We start from the raw sequence: 20,701 nt of genomic DNA, 5'->3' as shown, positions 1-20,701 counted from the left end.
ATTCTAGGGGATGGAGATTTATTTGGGCTCTCTTATCTCTGCTGCCCAGTCAGAAATCACAAAACTGAACCTGTGTTTCCCACCTTATAAAATCCGTCAAAGTGAAATCGCATTAAAGGCTGAAAGTTGACAATAAATATGACTGACTTTGCAGCATGTCTAATATTAAAGGATAACTATAAATCTCGAGATTTGACTGCAGTTAAAATGTAAGGCACAGCAAGAATTTGAACTGAAAACAAAGCTATTCATGGTTCTCAAAATACTTTACTAATAAAAAGAAAAATACAATCTGACTACAGATAAGCGGAAGATAATCATAGATATAACATGTTAGTGTTTTCTTTCAACAAAAAAAAAATCTCAACATACATAATTATTTTATTTTAGGTGTTACAGCTACTAGATGTAAAATCAGTTGGTGAGTGTGGCCAACTGTTCACCTGCCAGGTCACCGTCGTACTCATTACAGCTGCAGCAGTACAGCGCTGGGCTCAGATCAGTGGCATGCTATGATTTGTAATGACGATATTAAGAAGCCATGTGTTTCTTTCAAAATTTCATCTTATTGGCTGAAACCAGTAACTAAAAGTTTGTGGATAGCTAATACAGCCCAGTGTGCTAATTAGCTGTGAGATTCCTTCACGCCTTGCAACAGCCTAGATGTATTATCTAAACAAGTCAAATTCAAACACAGAATTTAACATTCGTGACCTCTGAAACTGGTATTTAAAGCATAGGATGGCTTCTTCATGATTTCAAGCAGTATATTTTGCAAAAAAACAAAACACTATAAATTTGTGGGCAATATTTTTTTTTCTATGTTTCATGCAAGCAACGTGTTCCCAGATTTCTTGTAGCATGTCATTTATTAGCTTCAGCCTTACTTTAAAGGAGGACTGAATAACTCTAGTGACTAGACAAAACTTTGTCTAGTTTAGTCTCATTCCTTTTTCATTGATGGTCAGCTACCTGCCAGTTTAGGGACTGGCAGGTAGTAATCCAATGTGGTCGGATTTGAAATGAATTCAGACAAAGCAGGGTGTTTTACAAAAAGATTTTCCTTTCCACATCTCTGTCTTTTGTATTTATCTTTGATCATTTTTAAAACAAGCGGCATATAATCACTTGTGCTGGTACAATTATTCTTAGACAGTCAATTAAAGACTATAGCATAAATTGTTATCTGCAGCTAAAATCCTGAGTTAGCTATTTGCCATAACTTTCGCAGATGTCTGCAGCAAAGGACAAAATGCTCAAATGGAAAGGAAATTGAGGGAAAGATTGGAGAGGGAAAAAAAATTAAACACTGAACCGGCATGTTTCCATTTTAACTAAGCAGTGAGAGTGCCTTTCCCACAACCATGCATCAAGCCAGTTAAGAGGTTAGGCCTGGCAAGTCATTACTGTCAGAGCTAATGTAGAGAGATGAGGAGAGAGACCGAGGAGGTAAGCACTCACTAATGAATGAACACACTGTTAAGTTCAACAATTACACGCCCATGTAAATGTAAGGATCACACACTATTACAAGCCCATGGTTGCTGAGCATCCAATCCCAAACTGCACTTGCAAAGACAGAAAAATTCAAAGCAGGTACTTGAGACTTTTAAGTATTTGTTTTACGTAAGAAATTAAATAAGACTCCTTCCTCCCTCCTCCCTTAAAGTAGATGCTGCAAGTAGAAAGTGTATGTTGACGGAAAAGTCTCACTAGAAGTTTGGTAACCTGTCTTTTAGTTGCACATGAGTAAATGTAGTCATTTGGAGTTTCCAGAAGACAGATTTAGCTAAGCAGAGAGCAATCCTCCAAAATATAGATATATATTTTCAATCAGCCTTGATGAGCTTCTCTGGCAGGATGATGCTGCCATCACAGTCTTTCACAAAGAGGATGATGTTTTCTGGGTGATGAGTTTTAAAAAAAATCTGTTAATACTGTGACATACTTTAAACTGTGGTGCACTAAAACTCTGCAGAATTTAAAAACTAACTTTCATCCACAGAAGGTTGTTCTGTGAGTAAAAAATGAAATCACACCCTTTGGTTAAATAAAGTTAGGCCTCATAAACTATTGGAGCAATAATTGAAAGAAACATAAGCAATAGATCATTCTTTGGATTATGAATCGTATATTGGATTTAAAAGATTTGCTTTCATTTATTGTCTAGACATGCTGGATTTATTATCTACTCTATTATTATCTGGCAAACAAAAGGCCAAACTCTTATCTTAAAATAACACTGCAGCTTGATAGTGTGGCCAGATTTTGATTAAAACATATTTATATTGCATGTCTAATGTTTCAGGAAATAGTTTTGATATTTGCATCAGAGCGGGGGCTAATTAGAGATAATTATGAAAGTAGGACAGGAAGTAGGTTAATTGTCCAAAATAAGGATGAATAAGTATATATGCACACAATGTATTTTTTTAATAAGTTGCTAAAGTTCCATTGTTCTTGTCGGTGCAAACTTTACACAAAAGTATGAATTTCTTGATGCAGACACAAGTTTCAAACCAGCTGAAAAATATTAAATTAAGTTTTTATTACTAATTAGAAACAGAACCCTGGCAGATTAGTGCAGAAACCTAAACAAGCATTCAAATCAGTTAAGTTCCTTAATTGCTTTGCTGTGCAGCGATGTCAGTGAATTTTAGGACATGTCAAAAAATTTTATGGAATAACAACTGTAGCTCTCGCACACTATGTATACCATACAGGTGCAAAACTGTTTCTGCATTTAATCACCATTTCTCAAATGTCTCTGCAAAGACTTAATGACTTTTCTGAAATGCATGCAGATGATCTGTACTGATAATTCAATCAAATTGACATACTTGGAAGCGAGGCAGAGTTGGATTTTTGTCTGAGCTCGAACGCTCAAAGTGAATTTGGAGCAACTTTCACCCTTTTTTTTTTTGGTCGGTGCACCACAGAAAGCAATCTGCCAGGCTTTTTCCACAACCTTTTAGGCTGATTTTAATTCTCTGAACTACAAAGCCCCACAGTAGGGGTTTAGATCTCCACAATGCATTACAAAAGGTAAACTGCCAGTCATCCTGCCTGGGAGCATCAGAAAAACCCAATTGCATGACTCTGGCAGTGTTACGTCCACCAAACTCATTTGGTGGGCTAACATAAGAGGAGACCACACAAGGATTGCCTCACTTGTAACAAACTGATAATTTATTAATTATACTAAAGAAATAAAATCTGAAAAGGAATATCTGAAATAAGAAACTGAAGCCAGGTTAATCAAAAACTCACGACTAACCAAAATAAACCATACAATACAACCCAAACCAAATGAGGATCTTAGGAGAGAGACAGAGGATCCTGCATGTGTGGCAGCAGGCAGTAATCAAGCCAACCGCAAACACCTGCAGAAGATCTCACTCCAAACCCTTGGAGGTAAGGCAGCAGAGAGACACTGCGGGCTGTAACAAACAGAAATTCAATTCAACCTCATTAACGCAAAACAGGTAAGAGCATGATAATCAGTCTTACAATTCTGTATGGTCCAAAATGCACAAGCTCCAAAGGCAGAGGCTATAGATGGATAAGCAAGCTAGCAAACAGCTACAAAGACAATTGGTGACTAAAAAAAAATATATGTATTTGTCAAAGGTATCTGGATTTATGACTCAAAGTTTTTCAGTTCATTTATTTTTGTTATGTTGAAGTAAAGATGAGATATTGTAACTTTCCCAGTACCATTTTAAAAATCATTTAAATGAAATCAGGAGCAGGATGGGGTGGAGTGCAAAATAGTTGACTGCTTTCTAAAACTGACTGTTCTTAAGAGTTGCTTACACAGGGTTAGTAAAGAATTTGTTCTGTTCAGTGGCTAATCATGATAGTAATACATTTTATTCATATGTATTAATGCCCTGCATTGACCAAAGTGCTATAGAGGATAAAACAAATACACTGCACAATAAAACGGGGCTACTTAAAAAGGCAAGCACAGTCAAAAAGGGTAAAAAGAAACATAAAAATAGTAAAGGTTAAACATCAAATCCCTTTTCAGTAAATACGTCTTAAGTTTGGCTTTGAACAGAACCAGGCCAGAGATGGCACACACAACTTGTAGGGAGGATTTTTGTGTTGCATGCTGTTGGGCCTGCAACAGAAAAAGACTGGTCCCCTCATTGTTTGCGCTTTGAGCGAGGTACCTCCAGTAAATACTGACCAGCAGACAGTAAAGTTCTACTGGGCTGGTGGATTTTCAGAAGTTCACAAATTGAACATTTCTTGCGAACTCTTCCTCCTGCTGTTTCTGTTCAGGACTGAAATGGTCTAAAGGGAAATCAGGTTCAGAAGCTATTATTAAGCCTACCACATCTGATGGAATAGCAGCAACATTATTCGAAAGAATGCCATAAATCTTCTCTTTAATAGAAGCAGTTTTATTTGAAAAGAAGCTCATAAAGTCATCACTGCTGATGGTAAAAAGAAAAAAATATGTGACTCAAGAGAGATATAACTCTTTGTCATGCTGGCTTTAGAGATCAAGAGACGTCTGGGGATGTTCTCAAGATATAGTTGAAGATGTCTGAAGAGATTTCTTAGGGTTACTAGTCGGCTTAATGATTAAGTTAAATTTCCAAGTTGAAGAACATTTTCTTCCTGGCTTTAATTAATTAGGGTTTACCAGAAGGGCAAAATTGTTGAATCTGTATGTTCTGAGGCTCTGGTCTAAGTCACCGTGATGATGGCAATATCAGCTGAACATTTAGCAGCTGGGATTGTTTATGTTTGCACATCATACTAGATGAAAGATGAAAATACTTAAATATGTAAAATCTTCAGGAGTGTATGAATATAGTGTTACAGTGTTCATTCCCTGAGCAGTACACAGTTTTTCTACTTTTTTTTGTTTCACCTTTGCCGGCCTTTGTCCAGACAATGTTGTAGGCAAGGCTTGTAAAATTGACAATGCAATAAAACGCCACACAAAAATAAAATCCTGCTTTGACGTATCTAAATATTGCAGTGCAGCATTTTGATTACCCAAGACAAAACAAGACGAACGCATTAACCCTTTATTTAAATAAGAGCAGCAAACGCTTTAATCCCAGTTAAGCCAACCGAAAATCTCCGGAACACATATTTATGACACACGTCAACCCTTACAAGACAATGCTTTTAAATGAAAAAAGATGCAAGGTAATTCTTTTCAAACAAACAGAACAAACCCACATGGTCTAATCAGTCCCAGCGGTCCTGCACAAGCTCGTTTAACCTCAGGGGGCCTCACTTACTCAGCTTCGTCACCGTTAGGAAGGATTTTAGCAGTAGACCGTGGACCACCAACACAGGCAACCACTCTCCTGGCAGGCTCAGCTGTCCACCAATCAGGGCTGTTTACCACCGTCTTGCATCATGATGTCATTCTGGCTCCCCATGCCAAACTAATAACCACCATGCAGACCATGGAATGTGCATTTGTGTCTGTGTGTGAAGAATTCCACATGTCAGAATAAAGTGCTGTCCCTAATGTGACCACAGCTGAAATGAGGCACGGTGAAACGCACTCTGCAGCAAAAGGTCAGGCGGCAATGAAGGGCTTCCTTTTTTGCCTTTAGTCCTTCTTTGCCTGCTTTATAAAATCAGCAGTCTCTTATCAGAGCTCTGAAAGTAATCAGGTTGCAGGAACGTAGGGAGAGGAGAGAAATGAAGACTGACGGTGAGCAGGCAGACTAAGATTAAAGTAAAACAAAAGACTACAACTTTTTTTTTTTTGCATCCAATCTTTTAAAGAAAAAAAAAGTTATGTTAATTATGTTTCTCCCTTGAATGATTCTTATATTTGATTCAAGAAATAATACTTTTTAAAAGTAATGCATTATTAAATTCCTGCATTTAATCATAAAGCTTGCCACAAAGACTGCATTGACCTCCTGCATAGAATGCCTAAAACTGAAATTTTCCTCTTTCTTTTAAATTACTTTCACCTTTAAATCAATACTTGATGCTCATCAAATTTCCAACATTTTACCTGAGAAGCAAGGTTCCGCCACAATTAGCAGTGAATGAGATGAAACCCACTCTGTTTCTTTTATGCATATTAGAATTGTTAGTTACACACAGAGTTTTAAGACTTTACAAAATGAAAGTACAGCTTTTCCAATCTATAATTTTCCTTTCTGAAATAGTTTGTCTTAAACACGCAGTCGTTCCTAGAAATGTCTTCATTAATTTAAAAAATAAGTACAGAAAACGTTCCAGTAGCAGAGGCAGGCATGTTTTGTGGTAAGCCAATCACGGAACAAGCAAAATTTTAGAAATTTGTGCTTGGAGCATCTGACATGATTAGATACTAAAGTTAAGTTAGGAGAGCCTTGAGCGCTGGAAATGCAGGTCTTGAATTTGCAAGAAACCTGCAGAATCTGAGATGTCAGCAGATTGGTGGGTGCATTGATCAAAGGGGTCAGCATTTCTGTCACATGTGCATCTCCATCGGCTGCCACGGGTGACCACTGCTCCATTATTTGCCATCATAATTTTCAAATAGTTGTGTACAAAAAAAATCCAATAAATGTAAACATCTTGATGTTATTAAGTTAGAACTTCTAAGAAACCTAACAAGATATGTTTTCCAAACATCAAATCATTAAAATATGTTTTATGAGGGGAACTCAATAATCTTGGGGAGAAAGGAACTGTCCCAGTTCACAACACAGCACCAATGTGTCGCACATAAAGCGCGCATGGCGTTTGACATAAATTAAAGATGTACAAACATATTTAATTTTACACAAAAAAGCCCTACTGTCTAGCAAACTTAAAGAAGGTGTAGCTCTGTAGTTTGGTAACACTTAAGAGTGGGCTATTAAGGGCTTTTCAAAAACTATACATCATTATTCTTAAACACAATAAAACTGTAACGAGAACAATTTTAAAGTTTAAGTGACGATAAAGCAGAATTAGTCCAAAAATAATTCACTGGCTCATATCTGGCGGAAGCAGAGGCAAGGGAGAGAAGAGTGGGGTGAGATAGCCCAGTTGGTGCTCCATCCATCATCTGTTTAGACTGTGTGCCAGCTTGAAAACTGGGAACATACACTGATTAATATTCTTTGCAGGGTAGAGGGGCTCATAGTGATGTTGGATGAATTAGCCAGCTTTCCCTCTGAGATCCTCAGATTTAGCATGCTACCAAGCAGCTGAGCCAGTTTTAAGTACCACAAAATCTGGATTGCTCTGCAGAGGTCCTTCACTGCATTGGACTGTAATGGTGCAGAAGTCTTTTTGTCCGTATTTGCTGTCTAAACATGCATGATGAGGTTAATGACTTGTCGCCTTGAGCGCTGGAAATACAGGTCTCGAATTTGCAAGAAACCTGCAGAATCTGCGATGTCAGCAGATTGGTGGCTACATTGACCAAAGGGGTCAGCATTTCTGTCACATGTGCATCTCCATCGGCTACCACGGGTGACCACTGCTCAGCAGAAATGTCATTCTCTCTCCCTCTCTGAAAACGGCGCCGCATGCTGTCTCACTTTACTCCCTGTAACACCTCACAGAAATTTCTTCATTTCTCTCTGTTTCAGTTTTCTCTTGTGAAAACACACACTCGCACAGTGTCAAGCATCGGGGTCCAAAATCCTACACATACAGTGCAGCAAGGCAGCAACCCGCCAAGCAGTGATGGAAGACCTTGGGTGTTAGCCTTGGCGTCAGCAGGTAAAATTTGTTTGCCTTGGAACATGAACTTGTAATATTGTGACACCCAGGCGCTCACAGCAGGTCAAAATGTCTCATGCATTTCACAATTGTGTAAACATGCCTTTCAAGGGGATTTTTAGACACCTGTGCTGAGTTGCACTGTAGGAACTTTCAGTGGTTGACCTTTTCGGCCAAATTACTTAAAAAATAAACAAGAGAACAAAAATGGGTAGAAACTGTACAGGGACATGATGTAATTTTTTGTGAAAACAGAAAAATCATTCATTACATGGTGAAGTGACTAATGATGCATCTAGCTTTATACATGGCAATAAATGTAAGTAGGATTGTGCCCCAAAAATGAAAATGGAAAGTAGCAGGTAACACTGACAGAGGTCCAGCTGTTGTTGAAAATGAGTTGATGTGCGTTTTAGAGGTTCCTGTACTTTATCACACCTTCAAAGCGTTGAACTTGGACTGTCACCCATTGTAATGACTCACCTTGCTAAATACGGTGAATGTGACAGGAGATGCCATGTTCAAATGCATGGATAGAATAAACAATTGGCACACTAAAAGGCACATATCGTTTTTTCCACATTTTCTTTTTCATAGATCTTGAGGGATAAGATGGCTATTTTTATTTTCATGTTGTTTATTTTTAGGAGAAATGCAGTCTGGGAGCAGTATCTCAGAGACTGACGTCCTAGGAACTTAAAGGTGAACCTGTAATTTCCCACAGTGGTAAGTGATTATATGTGACAGAAAAACTGTTACTCAGAAGGCTAAAATTCTGGCAAGAGTTTCAATTAGACATTACAATTTCTTCTCTAGTTCTGAACAGCGGTAGTTTTGACAATAGCTGTTAATTCTTTTTCCAAGCACCATAAGTTTCCACATTGGCTAGCTGTGCAATGGTTCAGTAATACATAGTAGCAGTGAATGGAAGCAGCTAAAAATGTCCCAAAAATGCTCAAAGGACTGAACTTTTATATCACAAAATATGGTTGTGATGGTACAAAATGTAAAATCTTCAAGAAAGATGATTATACGTTACTGTAACTGAGCAAAGTTGTAATGGTAAAAAGATGAAGGTCTGACAGACCAAGGTCAGAAATATTATATAAAAAAATACAATATTTTTTCTCTTTATGGTTCTGAGTAATATCTAATCTGTCTATGATGTGTTGAACTTTCTTTTTCATTGGTGTTTAGGCATTTGATAATTATTGATAATTTGATCATTTTCATGTCAGAAGGTTAGAAATATGTAAAAAAGCCTGAGAGAAAGAAACTGAGCAAAAAGCTGCTCTTAAAGCAGGAAAGTCACCCTGGTTGTCCAAAAATGGATGTAGTATTAGCAAAGATGCAGCTGAAGTGTGAGGTACCAAGGTGGTTGTGAAAGGAGAAATGCAGTCTGGGATCAGTAACCTGGATACTTAACATACCGGTCCGCTGCCCAGGTAGGTAAAAGTGTAACATCAAATACCCAGTCCACCTATAATTTGTCACAGTGGTGAATGACTAGCCGTGACCAAAACTGTAATTCAGAAAGCTAAATTTCTGGCAAGAGTATCAACTACTCATTGTAAATTCTTCTCTAGTTCTTATGTCAACATATGATGGGATCAAACTGACAACCCTTCATTTTCAGCTGAGCCAAAGTCCTGTAGCATGCTGAGACTAGAAGAAATATAATCTTTCTTCTGTGCAAAGATTCTGAAATTCAAAAACATAATCCCAGTTGAAACCATGCTTAAAAAATAAAAAAAATTCTGACTGCTACAATTTTTCTTCAAAACATTGCATGTACTGTATTTTGTCCTCATCATTCAGCCTTGGGTTACTTTCCTTGAAACCAACTTTCCAATTGTTTCTTAAACCTGGAGCATACAAGTTTTCAATAGAGAGAGTTTAATTGGTGGGTGAGGAGAAATCTGCCTCTTTCACCTTTTCATTTTTTATGAACCTCACTCATTTTTCTTGCATCACAGGAACTTTGAAGAAAATAAGAGTGCTCAGTCCACAATTCTACTGTGTTGCCAATACATATTCAAAACCTTTGTGTTGTAAATATTTTTTTTATTTAGAGTACAAGTCACTTGCTCGAGTGAGATAACGGTTCTATATGTAATCCTTTTCTCTTTCAGAGGATGTGGATCCAAAGACTTTTGTTGTATCTTCAAAGTGAGCTTTCAAGAAATGCATATGCTTTTTAGACAGTGGAAAGGCTGACTGTGATTTATTTATGTTTCATAGTTTCACAATGTCAGTTTTTTTGTGGGCGGCTCTAAATTTGGTAATATTCACTCTTCATACTGGAAATCAAAGTGTAACTCATTCTCTGACACTTCTAAAAGCTTTCAGCTCTCAGGTCCCATTCACATTAAATACCGTACAAGATTGATAGGCGCATTACAAGTTCCATGACAAGCTTTTAGCAGTCATTTCAACTCCCCCAATTGTTTTGGTAGTCAACTCTTCACCCATGTCGCAAGTGCAGCTCACCATGTTCCAAGCATCGCCCAAGAACATACAAGAAAGTTGGCGATCAGTATAAAACTATGCCATCTCTTCTATAAGCTCTCAGAATCTCATTTCTTTATCTGTGCTTTACAAACGGACTCCTTTAGCTGCAGTGAAATAGTTTTCAGCTAGTTTCCAGCTTCACATTTATTTCCTTTTTGATATCTGTATAATATTTATTGCCTGCTACTGGAAAGGGTCAGGATTGCCAGATATCATAACACGGTATCTTGAGGTAGAAAATTGCTGATGACAAAAGTCTGGTTGCACTGCAGTAAAGAGTCTTATGTGCAAAAAGTAATGCTATTTTTCTCTGTCAGACTTATTTTTAAAGCTAGGATTAGAAGAGTAACATTACAGATTCCTAGCAAACAAGGTTCTAAAATTCCCCACGACTTCACAAAACAACATACAGCCATTTTTCTTGATGGCATCTTCTGAGCAAGACATTTGACCTTCTGTAACATAGCACAGACATAGCTAAAAACTGTTAAATCATCGATATATGAGCAAACACTATGTGAGACAGCCTAACACAACATGCAAAGTGAGCCTTCAGACAGGTTACATGCTGAGGCGACTAACACATTTTTAATAAAAGAAGATTTGAGCTGCAACAATGAAAGAGCATTCTGTTGAACAGGAAAGTAAAAGTTGATTAAAGACTGCTAAGTTTTGTGGGGTTTTTTTCTTTAATAAAGCAAGAGACCAACAGGCTCTGATCACTGTGTTATTACTGCAAGATGTAAGATTTGACTAAACCTTGATCACAAAGCCTCAGAGGATCCGGGCACATCCCCTCGAGTTTATTTGTTCCAGAAGCTTTAAATTGAAAGAGGAAGCAAGGCATCTCCTGCTGTGGGGGGGTGTGTTGAGGAAGTGAGCGTATCTTATGAAGACGAGACTGAAGCATTGCTTTCCTCTCCATGTTTGTCTCCTTCCCCCGCAGCTGTTTGTCTTCCTTATTGTCTCTCCACCTGCTGGTGCTGTGCACATTTGGCCAGCCTGCTAGCCTGTTGCTTTTCTTCTTGGACTGACTTTTTGTTATTTGTTTCTCTCTTTCAGGAAAAAAAAACCCAGTATGGTCATAGCTATAAATAAGCTACAATTTAAAGAAGGGAAAATCAATAGTTGGACATTAGGCTTTTCAATTTCAATTTTCTGAACTTCCCTGAGAAAGTAGACATACTGCTGATTCATGGAGTGTCATGCTCTGTATGTGTTAATGTGTGTGTGATAATTTCAGAGAGTCAATCCATGATACTTGTGTGTGTGTCCTTCATGAACTATACATCTGTTGGAACATCATCAGCCTTTATAGCAATCGTAAGAGCCTTAAAAGCCAGAGGAAGAGTTATCTTATCAGAAATACTCACTTTAGATGCAAATTCTGACCTACAGTTTTCAGTCTTTCATAAATGCGGCATCCCCTACATTGCTTCTGGAAACGTGGTTTTCTTTCAACAATGTCTTTTTTTTTTCCCAGCTCTTTTCCATAAAGTTTTGATGGCCATAATGTTGTACATTTGTAGACTTGCATAATATCAGGAAACAATATTTGATGGTAAAACATTACTGCTGAAACTTGGATATTAATTATAGTTAACTCTCATTTTCCCAGTCCATGAGCTTTAGCGTTTCATAGCATTTCAGCAACTACACCTATACATCAGGTGGATGGTTTAAGGCAGGGAAGTCCACAGTGCGACTCGGGGACCATTTGTGGGCTTTGGGCTGCAATTAAAAAATTATACAAATTTGACACATCCAGCACAGGTACTTGATCCAGATGGAGACCTTTTATTTATCAGGGTAAACTTATTTCTGACTTTTTGTAATAAGTAGTGCCTTGTTTTTCCAGAGACCTTTTACTGAAAAGCTGACTTCGCTACATCCAAGTCAGCTTTCCTTTGATTTATTAGACATGACTAACCATAGCATCCATTTTGAAAGGAACCCTGTTTTTATAGCTGAGAATAAATTTGTTCAATCGAACCCAAAAGAATCTGAAAACGAAATGTCTTCCGTTTAATACAGCATGTGCAAATTTCTTTTTTAAGTTTTGGATCTATGATGAATAATAAGATCCCTTTCTTGCAAAAAAGTACTTTTTTTTCCCCCTTGGGTTTTATCTTTTTTATTCATTTTTTAATTTCTTGGTCTGTCAGTACTTTTGACTTGACCATATGGGCCATGTGATAACAAATTTGGTCATCATATGTCCTGTGTGATATTCTCATATTCTGATAGGTGCTGCAGGTCTCATGCATAATAAATTCAAAATAGACTTGCTTGTTTTTGTAGTTTTTTTTTTTTATAATTATTTAGAAAGTAAAAATATAGAAGGTGAATTAATAAAAATGATCCCTATTACATATTTTGATAGGACTTTCCCCCATTTGTAACCACTGCAGGCTGTTAAAGGGACATTTCTTTTTGTCTTCATGCTTCTGAGTTTCAGAAGGGTCATTATCCCTTGTAAAATCTAATCTGTCTGTTAAAAGGCTGTTAAAAGATCAAAAATGACAAGCAGGCATTGCTTCTTGATTCACTGGATCATCATCCAGCCATTCCATTTTCTGATTCATTGATAAATTTGATGGAATCATATCCGGTAATGGGCCTAAATCATTTGCAGGCTTTTTCTGTAATGTAAGAATTATTGTCTTCATGGGACAATTTACTCGCCTTGTAACGGGGTAATTTATAAGCAAAGATTCAAAAGTCACACCCAAAAAATGTCTGTCTTTAGACATGGATCATCGGTTGTGCTTCACATTTCGTCAAGGGCATTAGGAAAGGATGCAATCACACAGGCTGGAAATTCACTCTGAAATGAGTTATAACCTGCAGTGCACTATAAATCATACCCTCTTAACTCTGCACTCCTTGTTTTCCACGTACACACCCAAGCACTGCAGCAGACATGAGTGCGTGAGCAGGCTTAAGGGTGGTCGGGTGCATGGAAGCAATACCGTTCACATTTGTGCACAAGGTCTCTCTAGTATTGTTTGTCAAAAGTGCAAAACGCTGGGTCGGGGCAAAGATTATAGCAAACTTTTTCACAGCTTAAAGTAATTGTTAGCATGCCATACCTCGGTTTTCCATTGACGTTTGCAGACTATTTGAAACTGCTGCAAGAAAGTCAATTTTAGTCAAACCACTAAAAGACTGATCAGTGTTTGGAGCCAAAAACACATCTGCATCGCCACTCATCTGAAGTACATGCTGAATGGCTTTTTGGAAAAAGTTGGCAAACAGTTCTTTCATTAAATCAAGAAAAAAAAATTGCTTCTGCCATACCATATCTCCCATTTCCCCCTCTGTCTGCCTGGTGTCGGCTGTGTACAGAGTGTTTTGTGGCATTTCTTTGTAATGATAGAGAATTTTGCAACATCTATTTATGATGGTGGTGACGGTAATTGTTTTTCTCTGCTCATATCATGATCATTATTATCACTCCTCTGTCATTTATACCAACTATGAATATAAATAAGATTGCTACACTCTGGACCTAATTGGAAAACCATCCTTGTGGCCGAGACTGAAGAACCGGTTACACGGAGTGGGGGTGGTGCTGATGAATGGGGGGTAAAAACGATGTCGGCAGTTGTGCTGAAGTTTAGAATTTTTACATCAGTGTTATTTTTCATGCAACAGTGAAATGCAGCCCCATTTAGGTAATCCAATAAAAATGAATTGGTAAAACCTCTGTTTTTTTTTCAGTGTGTGAAAGGGGGCCTAATGAGACAAATTTATTCAGGCTCATTGACTGAGCAGATGTCTGAGAACTAAGACTCGCTGTGTATGAATTTGTTGTGTAATGCTGTCGGGCTTTAATTTTCTTTGTTGTAATTTAAGTATTTTTGCTTGTGCTATTTTTCTTAAAGATTTCTGGGTCAGAACATGATTTTACGGTATTCTTTTTACATTAGGTATTAATATTACAACATCTGGGATTTTAGCTCTTACCAGAAGAGACTGCTTATTAACTGACTGGCCAGTACTCGCTAAATATTCATTTTCTGTATAGTTTAGATACGTTTACATTTTATATTTAAGTGAGTTGAAACCCACAACAGCATATATTGGCTTGCAACATTTACTGGTTAGCAAAATAATCCAAATGAATCTGATTTTAGTGTAACTGTTTTTAAATTTTGAAACTCTTGCTTATTATACAGATTAATTAAGTTGTTTGTGCAGTAAGAGGTCTTTCCTTGGCTTTTTTTTAACTTTCTTTCTGTAACTTCTAATTTGTTAAAATACATATATATTTTAAACCTGGTAATAGAAAGTGAATATAGATTTAGGAATATGACACATAATGCATGTTTTAATGAAGACTTTATGTAAAGCCCATTATTCGTCTTTATTAACATTTTTGTCCTTATTTCACTAACTACTGCATATGAAATGTCCCTGCTGAGAAGCTAGATCTTACATTACAGTTTGATTTCTGAAATTCCATGCTTTGTAAACCCTACAATTTATATGCAATTTGTCATAATGAAAGATTATTTATGTGAGCTCTGATCTCAAACAGATGGCATGCTCGAGAAAAATAGTGTGTAATTTGTAGCAAATTGGTACATCCTTTCAAAACCACTAATGTGTTTTTTTAAACTTCATGAGACTGATAAAACACCTCAACTATGTTAGAATTTGAGCTCAGTTCTTACTTTGACCCTTAAGGGTCACTTATACTTCACAGCACCAAATAAACATCTGTCTTGGAGCTTAAAATTAACTTTAAATGGAAACTTGGTGGCCTCAAAGCCATGGAAATTTCTTGTCTGTAAGTGTAATAGACGTACACTTGCAGCAAAAATCTTTCAACACCGTTGAAATGGAGGCTGAATATTTTTATGGGAAATAGTTGCTTTAAATTGTGGCAAGATTTATGTGAGCTCACAATAAACTAATTACACAAGACCATAGAACTGTTACAAGGATTTTATTCAAATTCTATATAGAATCTTAGTTCCAATGACTACTACATTCTCAATATTATTCAAGCCTTTGAAAAGAACTTTTCATATAATATTAATATTATGTTCTCCCTGCTACAGTGTCAGAAGCTTTGTTACAATGAATTACATTGCGGCAGGTAACGGCACACTGCTGCTATACTAAAAAACTACAAGAAATGTTCATCATTAAGAGATTGACTAATTTTAAGACTGCAGTTGTCATTGAAAAGGGTCGTTTTCAGTTCAATTTCTTGTAATATTAGTTGTGCTGAGCTATTTAAGTTATCTCTTTTTGTTTATTGGAAACATCTGCAAGTTTTTGCCAAACAAAACCAAATTTGCAGTGGAGGTTGACAAACCTCAAGAGCAACTGCACATCCAAGGGCAAATACACTTATGTTCTCAAACCTACGTCTGTGTCCTTATAAAGTAAAGATAGATATATGCCTACAAAGGGCATAGTGCAATCAGTGTTTTAACAGCTTGACACACAACACACATAATCAACAATAGCAACATCCAGGCTTCGTATAAATCTATAATCACATGCACCACTGTGTTTTATGAGTCATATCCAGGTCCAGTGTGCTGCACAGCAAGCACCTTTATTTCCCCGGGAACAAAATATTCTGGCTTTTATTTGGACTTTAACGAGGCACGACAACAAATTACATTTTATTACAGAAACAGAACCCAGACATCTTTGGAAAATTTAGCCTAGTGAGCCTTTTTGTTTTTGCCAGTGGGCACTGGATGCGAGATGAATGCGGTGATCACAAATGCTGTTAAAGCAAGAAAGCTAATTACTGATATTCATGGTCCTCAATTTACAAGGCTTAACGGGGTCATTGCAGAAGATGGGAGCTGCAGAAGCAGACGTGCCCAGGCTTCCCACCGGGCCTGAAGCATATGTGTTATTAATATGATCATTATTTGTAGTCGGGAGTAGTTTTTCGCTGTTTGTTCTCTTGAAAGCACTTTACTTTTTAATGGAGCACATAAGGAAAAGTAGTATTACACTGTAGATTAACATTCCCCTTTCATTTGTTGAGAAATGAACTGTACCAATTAATATCCAGTGACATAAACTTTAGCTTTTCCAGCCAATATAGCTCGATAGAAAGATTAACTACTAATTAACTTAATAGCTGTGTTGATGGAAACACATTGACTGTCATTATCCCCTCACTTGGGACATATCAATGACACAGCGGACCATTTCACAGCAGCGCTGTCGGGATTTTAAAACTGCCCTCTGGCAACCTTCTGATAAAAACCCCTTGGTCTTAAAAACTCACACTGTTAGAGCTAATGTAAATTATACCAGTCACTGAGAGGACAGAAGGGCCTCAGCTGATTAGGTAAGGTAATAACTTGTACATATTTTTGTATTATCACATGAGCTAGAGGGAAACACAAATAGCGCATTCTTCAACTCGAATTCCCTGTCTCATAGTTCATATATCACCAAATTGTGGCATGTCAGACATCAATGGCTGTTTTTTTTTTTTTTTTTTTTCTTCCCAGATGGAAACTTCTTCTCGAGGAAGTGAGCAACTACGGTGGCTTGGCAGTAACACACCAGACATTAGAGTCCGGTCACGTCTTCATCCAAACCTCCACACAAAAGACATGATCTTTCTTCCAGATGTAGAGCAACAATGAAAAGCCCAACACCAGATAAGGGTCAAAGAAAGGGAGGTCTCATTGATCAATTCCAGACTAGAAGTGGCTGCCTGGTTCGGGGAGCATCTCATTATCTGTGATGCAAAACAGCTGAAAACACAGCGCACTCTCACCTTTAGGGTCAGCGTGGTAAATGACCATGAAAGCCCCTGAAAACAGCTGATGTTCACGCAGTCGATGGTGATCTCACGCTTGACTAGTATGCATGGCCTTGCAAAAATATTTACATTTTGTCATGTTCCAACCACAAACTTTGCTTCGTCACAGCTTCTGTGAGAACAAAAGGCACTTTAAAATAACAATAGTTTTTATATTTTTGGAAATCAAAGTCTGAAAATTTTGGTTATGCCATTTGTACTCTTGCTCTGATAATTGTAAATACAATTCAGTGCAAATTTCCATGAAAGACTGCCTGGAACAAAGCCAGAATTGACAGAAAACAATAAAAAAAATCTGAGTTTGCAGCAAATCATGAGCAGAGTAAACATATGAAACAAGATGCTCTGGTCAGATGACACACAAGTTGAATGTTTTGGTGCTATTCAAAACATTGTATTTTGGAAAATCAATGCTGCTCATCTCAACAAACCATCCCACTCTGGGACATGGTGCCATTAAACGCACATACAAATAATTCAATTAGTTTCTGCCTTTAGATTTGTTTTGTCTTGAAAGACACAATAAATAGAAATCTGCACAGATACAAGTTGGATGTGCTTTTTAAATGCAACATCTCGGAAAATGTTTATATTGAGGAATTTGGATTTTGCATGAGCAAAACTTTAGATAAAAAGTAAACTTCTTGAAGGAAAACGGTATGCATCAGCTTTAGGTTTCAAGCTTTAATTATTAAACAGATTCACCTGTGGGAGCTGGATTGATCTAAAGTTATAAATAACAGTTTTGGGACAAACAAGTTGCAGCGTGCTTTCTGATAAGACCAAGTTAACTAGTTAAGCGCAGGGGGAAATTGATGAATACACTTAATTGTAAAGAGGCTTTTCAGTGGAATAGTACTTAGTCCTGCCATATCAGCAACAGAATCACTGTCATACATTTTTCATGATATTATGAACTCCATGGTCCTCTGACATGCTTGATCAGAAGAGCAGCAAAATGGGCCATTGTCACTCTGCAAGAGCAGCAGAGATCTAATGGCCTGGTGGGAGAAACCTTTAAAAGGACAGCTGTTAATTATGCACCTCAGCCTGCTGGCCTAATGGAAGAGTGTCGAAGCCTGTGTGTACGACCATGAAGGAGACGCACCACAAATATGACCCTCGCATTTCTGAAATATTTCAATAATCTCTGAACACAGCAGTTCTGTGAAAGAGTTGAAACTGTTTAAACGTAATATAAGCATATTTCTGTATAAGAATGGGCTGGTAAAGGTCCAGACCTAAATCCAGCTGGGAGTTTGTGATGAGACTTGAAGGCTTGAGTGTTTTTGAATGGTAATGGGCAGATTGCAGTCTCTAGATGCAACAAAGCTGGCAGAGTCGTAGCCCTGAATGACTTGCAGCTGCAATTGCAGTGAAAGGTGATTACACAAAATAGTCTATTGACTGAGGTGAGCTGTATACAACGATGCTTATCTCTGCAGCATATAAAACTCCTATTGTAACACGAGGTACAGTTTGTTTTCCTGCTGCCTGTTCCATTTTTCTTTTCAGTTTCCTATAGCCTAAATGCTTTTGGTTGGTGGAATTATTGTCTTTTGTAGATTTGTTCCATGGATTACTGTAGCATGGAAAAACTAAACACATAAATCCCAAGCATATGAACTAGCTTTAAGACTGCTGGATTCCTGTTGTTAGAAGTCATGTGTGGGATACATAAATAAAATAAACACACGTTAAATTGTAGTACCAAATTTACTTCCCGACTTTAGCTAATGACGCAAAATAGACCATCTAAAAAAATAAATAAAATAAAATGTATGCAATAAATTGGTCTCATGAAACAGAAAAAGAGTCATTAGGACCACATGTGGGGTCTCTCTTTTGTTTTGAGAAGCCGAACGGGGTAAAGGGGCGAAGCACAACGACTCAGAAAGGGAGGTCCTCTGCGTGTTAAAAACAAAACAACACTAAATCCTCTTGGGGGAGACAAAATGTGGTGGAACTACATCAGCCCCTCTCTCCTTCGTCTCCAGCAGGATTCACTGATCACCCATCCTCCTCCTCTTTAGATAAATTCTGATGTCAGGAAAAAGGCGCTCCTTTTAACTCAATCGGCCGTCCACGAGGGAATGTGAGCGCCGTTAGAGGTCAGCGCCACAAGCTGCCATTCCTGTCACCTCAAATGACAATGGATGACACTAATAGCAGGAGGAACCATAAAACTTTATCAGATTAGAAGCACAATGAAAGCATGACATATTACTACTGGCTAAAGACCACAGTGGGAAAAGTCAAAGATAGCATTTCGCTCGAGTTTTACTGCTGTTTTATTGCCTCCTCTTGTTTATCCTTCGGAGGCATTCTCTGGGCTTCACTCTTCCCTGTCTTGTGTTTATTCCTCTGTTTTCCCATAGCTTTGTTTTGTAAGCATGATTACTTTGAAATGAACATGCTGACGTGCTCTCCTATTGGTTTGCATTTTTCTTCCAGTGTGTAAGCTGCCATCCAGGGGAAAATAAATGGCAACCCCCCTCTCCAGCAATCATGTGTGTTTGATAAAAATCTTCCTGGTCTCTCTTCATTTGTCGGCAGCCGCTAAGCAGCTCCAGCTCTGCCTTCAGCTGTCTTCCATTTTATCGTGCAGGCCGTAATCAAAGCCAGATGGGCCTGGACACACACACACACACACACCCACACACACACACACACACACAAGCACACACAGTGGCGTTTCTTGCTTGAATGGAGCCCTGAGCAAAACAGATACCTACTCCCCCCACAAAGTCTACAAAAACTATAACAGGAAGTATTCGTCTCACATGGTGAGATGAGACCAAAATTAAAATTTTTGCCCTAAATGTGCTTTTTTTTTTTTCCTCTGAATACATCATTTCTGTAGTGAAACATGGTAGCAATATAATGGTGTTGGGATAGAGAGTGAGAAAGAGATTATAAACCAACTGAGTTCTTAAAGGGGCCCACTGGAGAAACGCTAGAATCACTTTTTGCTACAGATGCAAAAAGGCAGAAAAGCACAAGAGAAAGCATTATTTCTACCTTCTGGTGTATTCCCTCCCCCAGTCCATGCCACCCTTGGCAAAAAAAAAAAAATACGAGTACACCTCTGGTCCACACGTGCAGACCTACAAATGAGAGTGCACACACTTTACACACAAGTAACTGAGGAAACTCTAATATGCTGTGGTCTGTCTGTTTTGCCTTCAGAAGCAGCTTTCTGAAAACAACACTGCCATTGGGATCCTTTAGTATGTTTGTAAAACTTTGTGGACAACATAATTTTTTGCACTTTACCGACTGAGTCGGACTGTGACTCAGTCAAACTGTTCAAAGAAAAACTGCATCAGCATGTAGCTTTGTCCCCGTGTGAATTACCGGATTATTTACAAGAGGTCTGCCTGTGGCGTGAATGTAGTTCTCCGAGAGTATGCAGGAGGTCATACATTACAAAATGAAGTTAAAATTACTGCGGTATGTAAGGACTGGGGTGGGGAGGAGAGTCTGAAGTGGAGGAAAAACGTGTTTTCTATTTAGAATAATGGATGTTGGGTATTTTGGAATATTAACGTAGTTGGTCATGATTAGACAAGCTAAATTAACATGCCAGGCTTCAACTAGTGAAATGCTCACAGAGCTTAAGACAAATTTAGGTTAGACCATTTGCAAAATCTCACTTTTCTTATTTTAAATTTTTTTCCCCTC

At 37.9% G+C, this 20,701-nt stretch overlaps 1 long non-coding RNA gene across 2 annotated transcripts; it reads left to right on the top strand.

Annotated features, from left to right (window-relative positions):
• The first annotated feature begins 2,922 nt into the window (after positions 1-2,922).
• LOC106915264 (uncharacterized) lies at positions 2,923-19,524 on the top strand. 2 transcript variants are annotated; one of them, XR_015764266.1, is made up of 4 exons: positions 2,923-3,414; positions 7,560-7,692; positions 8,340-8,418; positions 16,701-19,524. It is a non-coding gene; the product is annotated as an uncharacterized LOC106915264 (long non-coding RNA). The 2 variants fall into 2 exon arrangements; XR_001417770.2 differs by having other exon boundaries at positions 3,405-3,485.
• The last annotated feature ends 1,177 nt before the right edge of the window (positions 19,525-20,701 follow it).

Source organism: Poecilia mexicana, unplaced genomic scaffold, assembly GCF_051168715.1.
Source record: "Poecilia mexicana isolate PSO_F unplaced genomic scaffold, ASM5116871v1 scaffold_9, whole genome shotgun sequence".
NCBI lineage: Eukaryota > Metazoa > Chordata > Actinopteri > Cyprinodontiformes > Poeciliidae > Poecilia > Poecilia mexicana.
The sequence above is the reverse complement of the archived record's forward strand: the minus strand, read 5'-3'. Positions and strand labels throughout refer to the sequence as shown.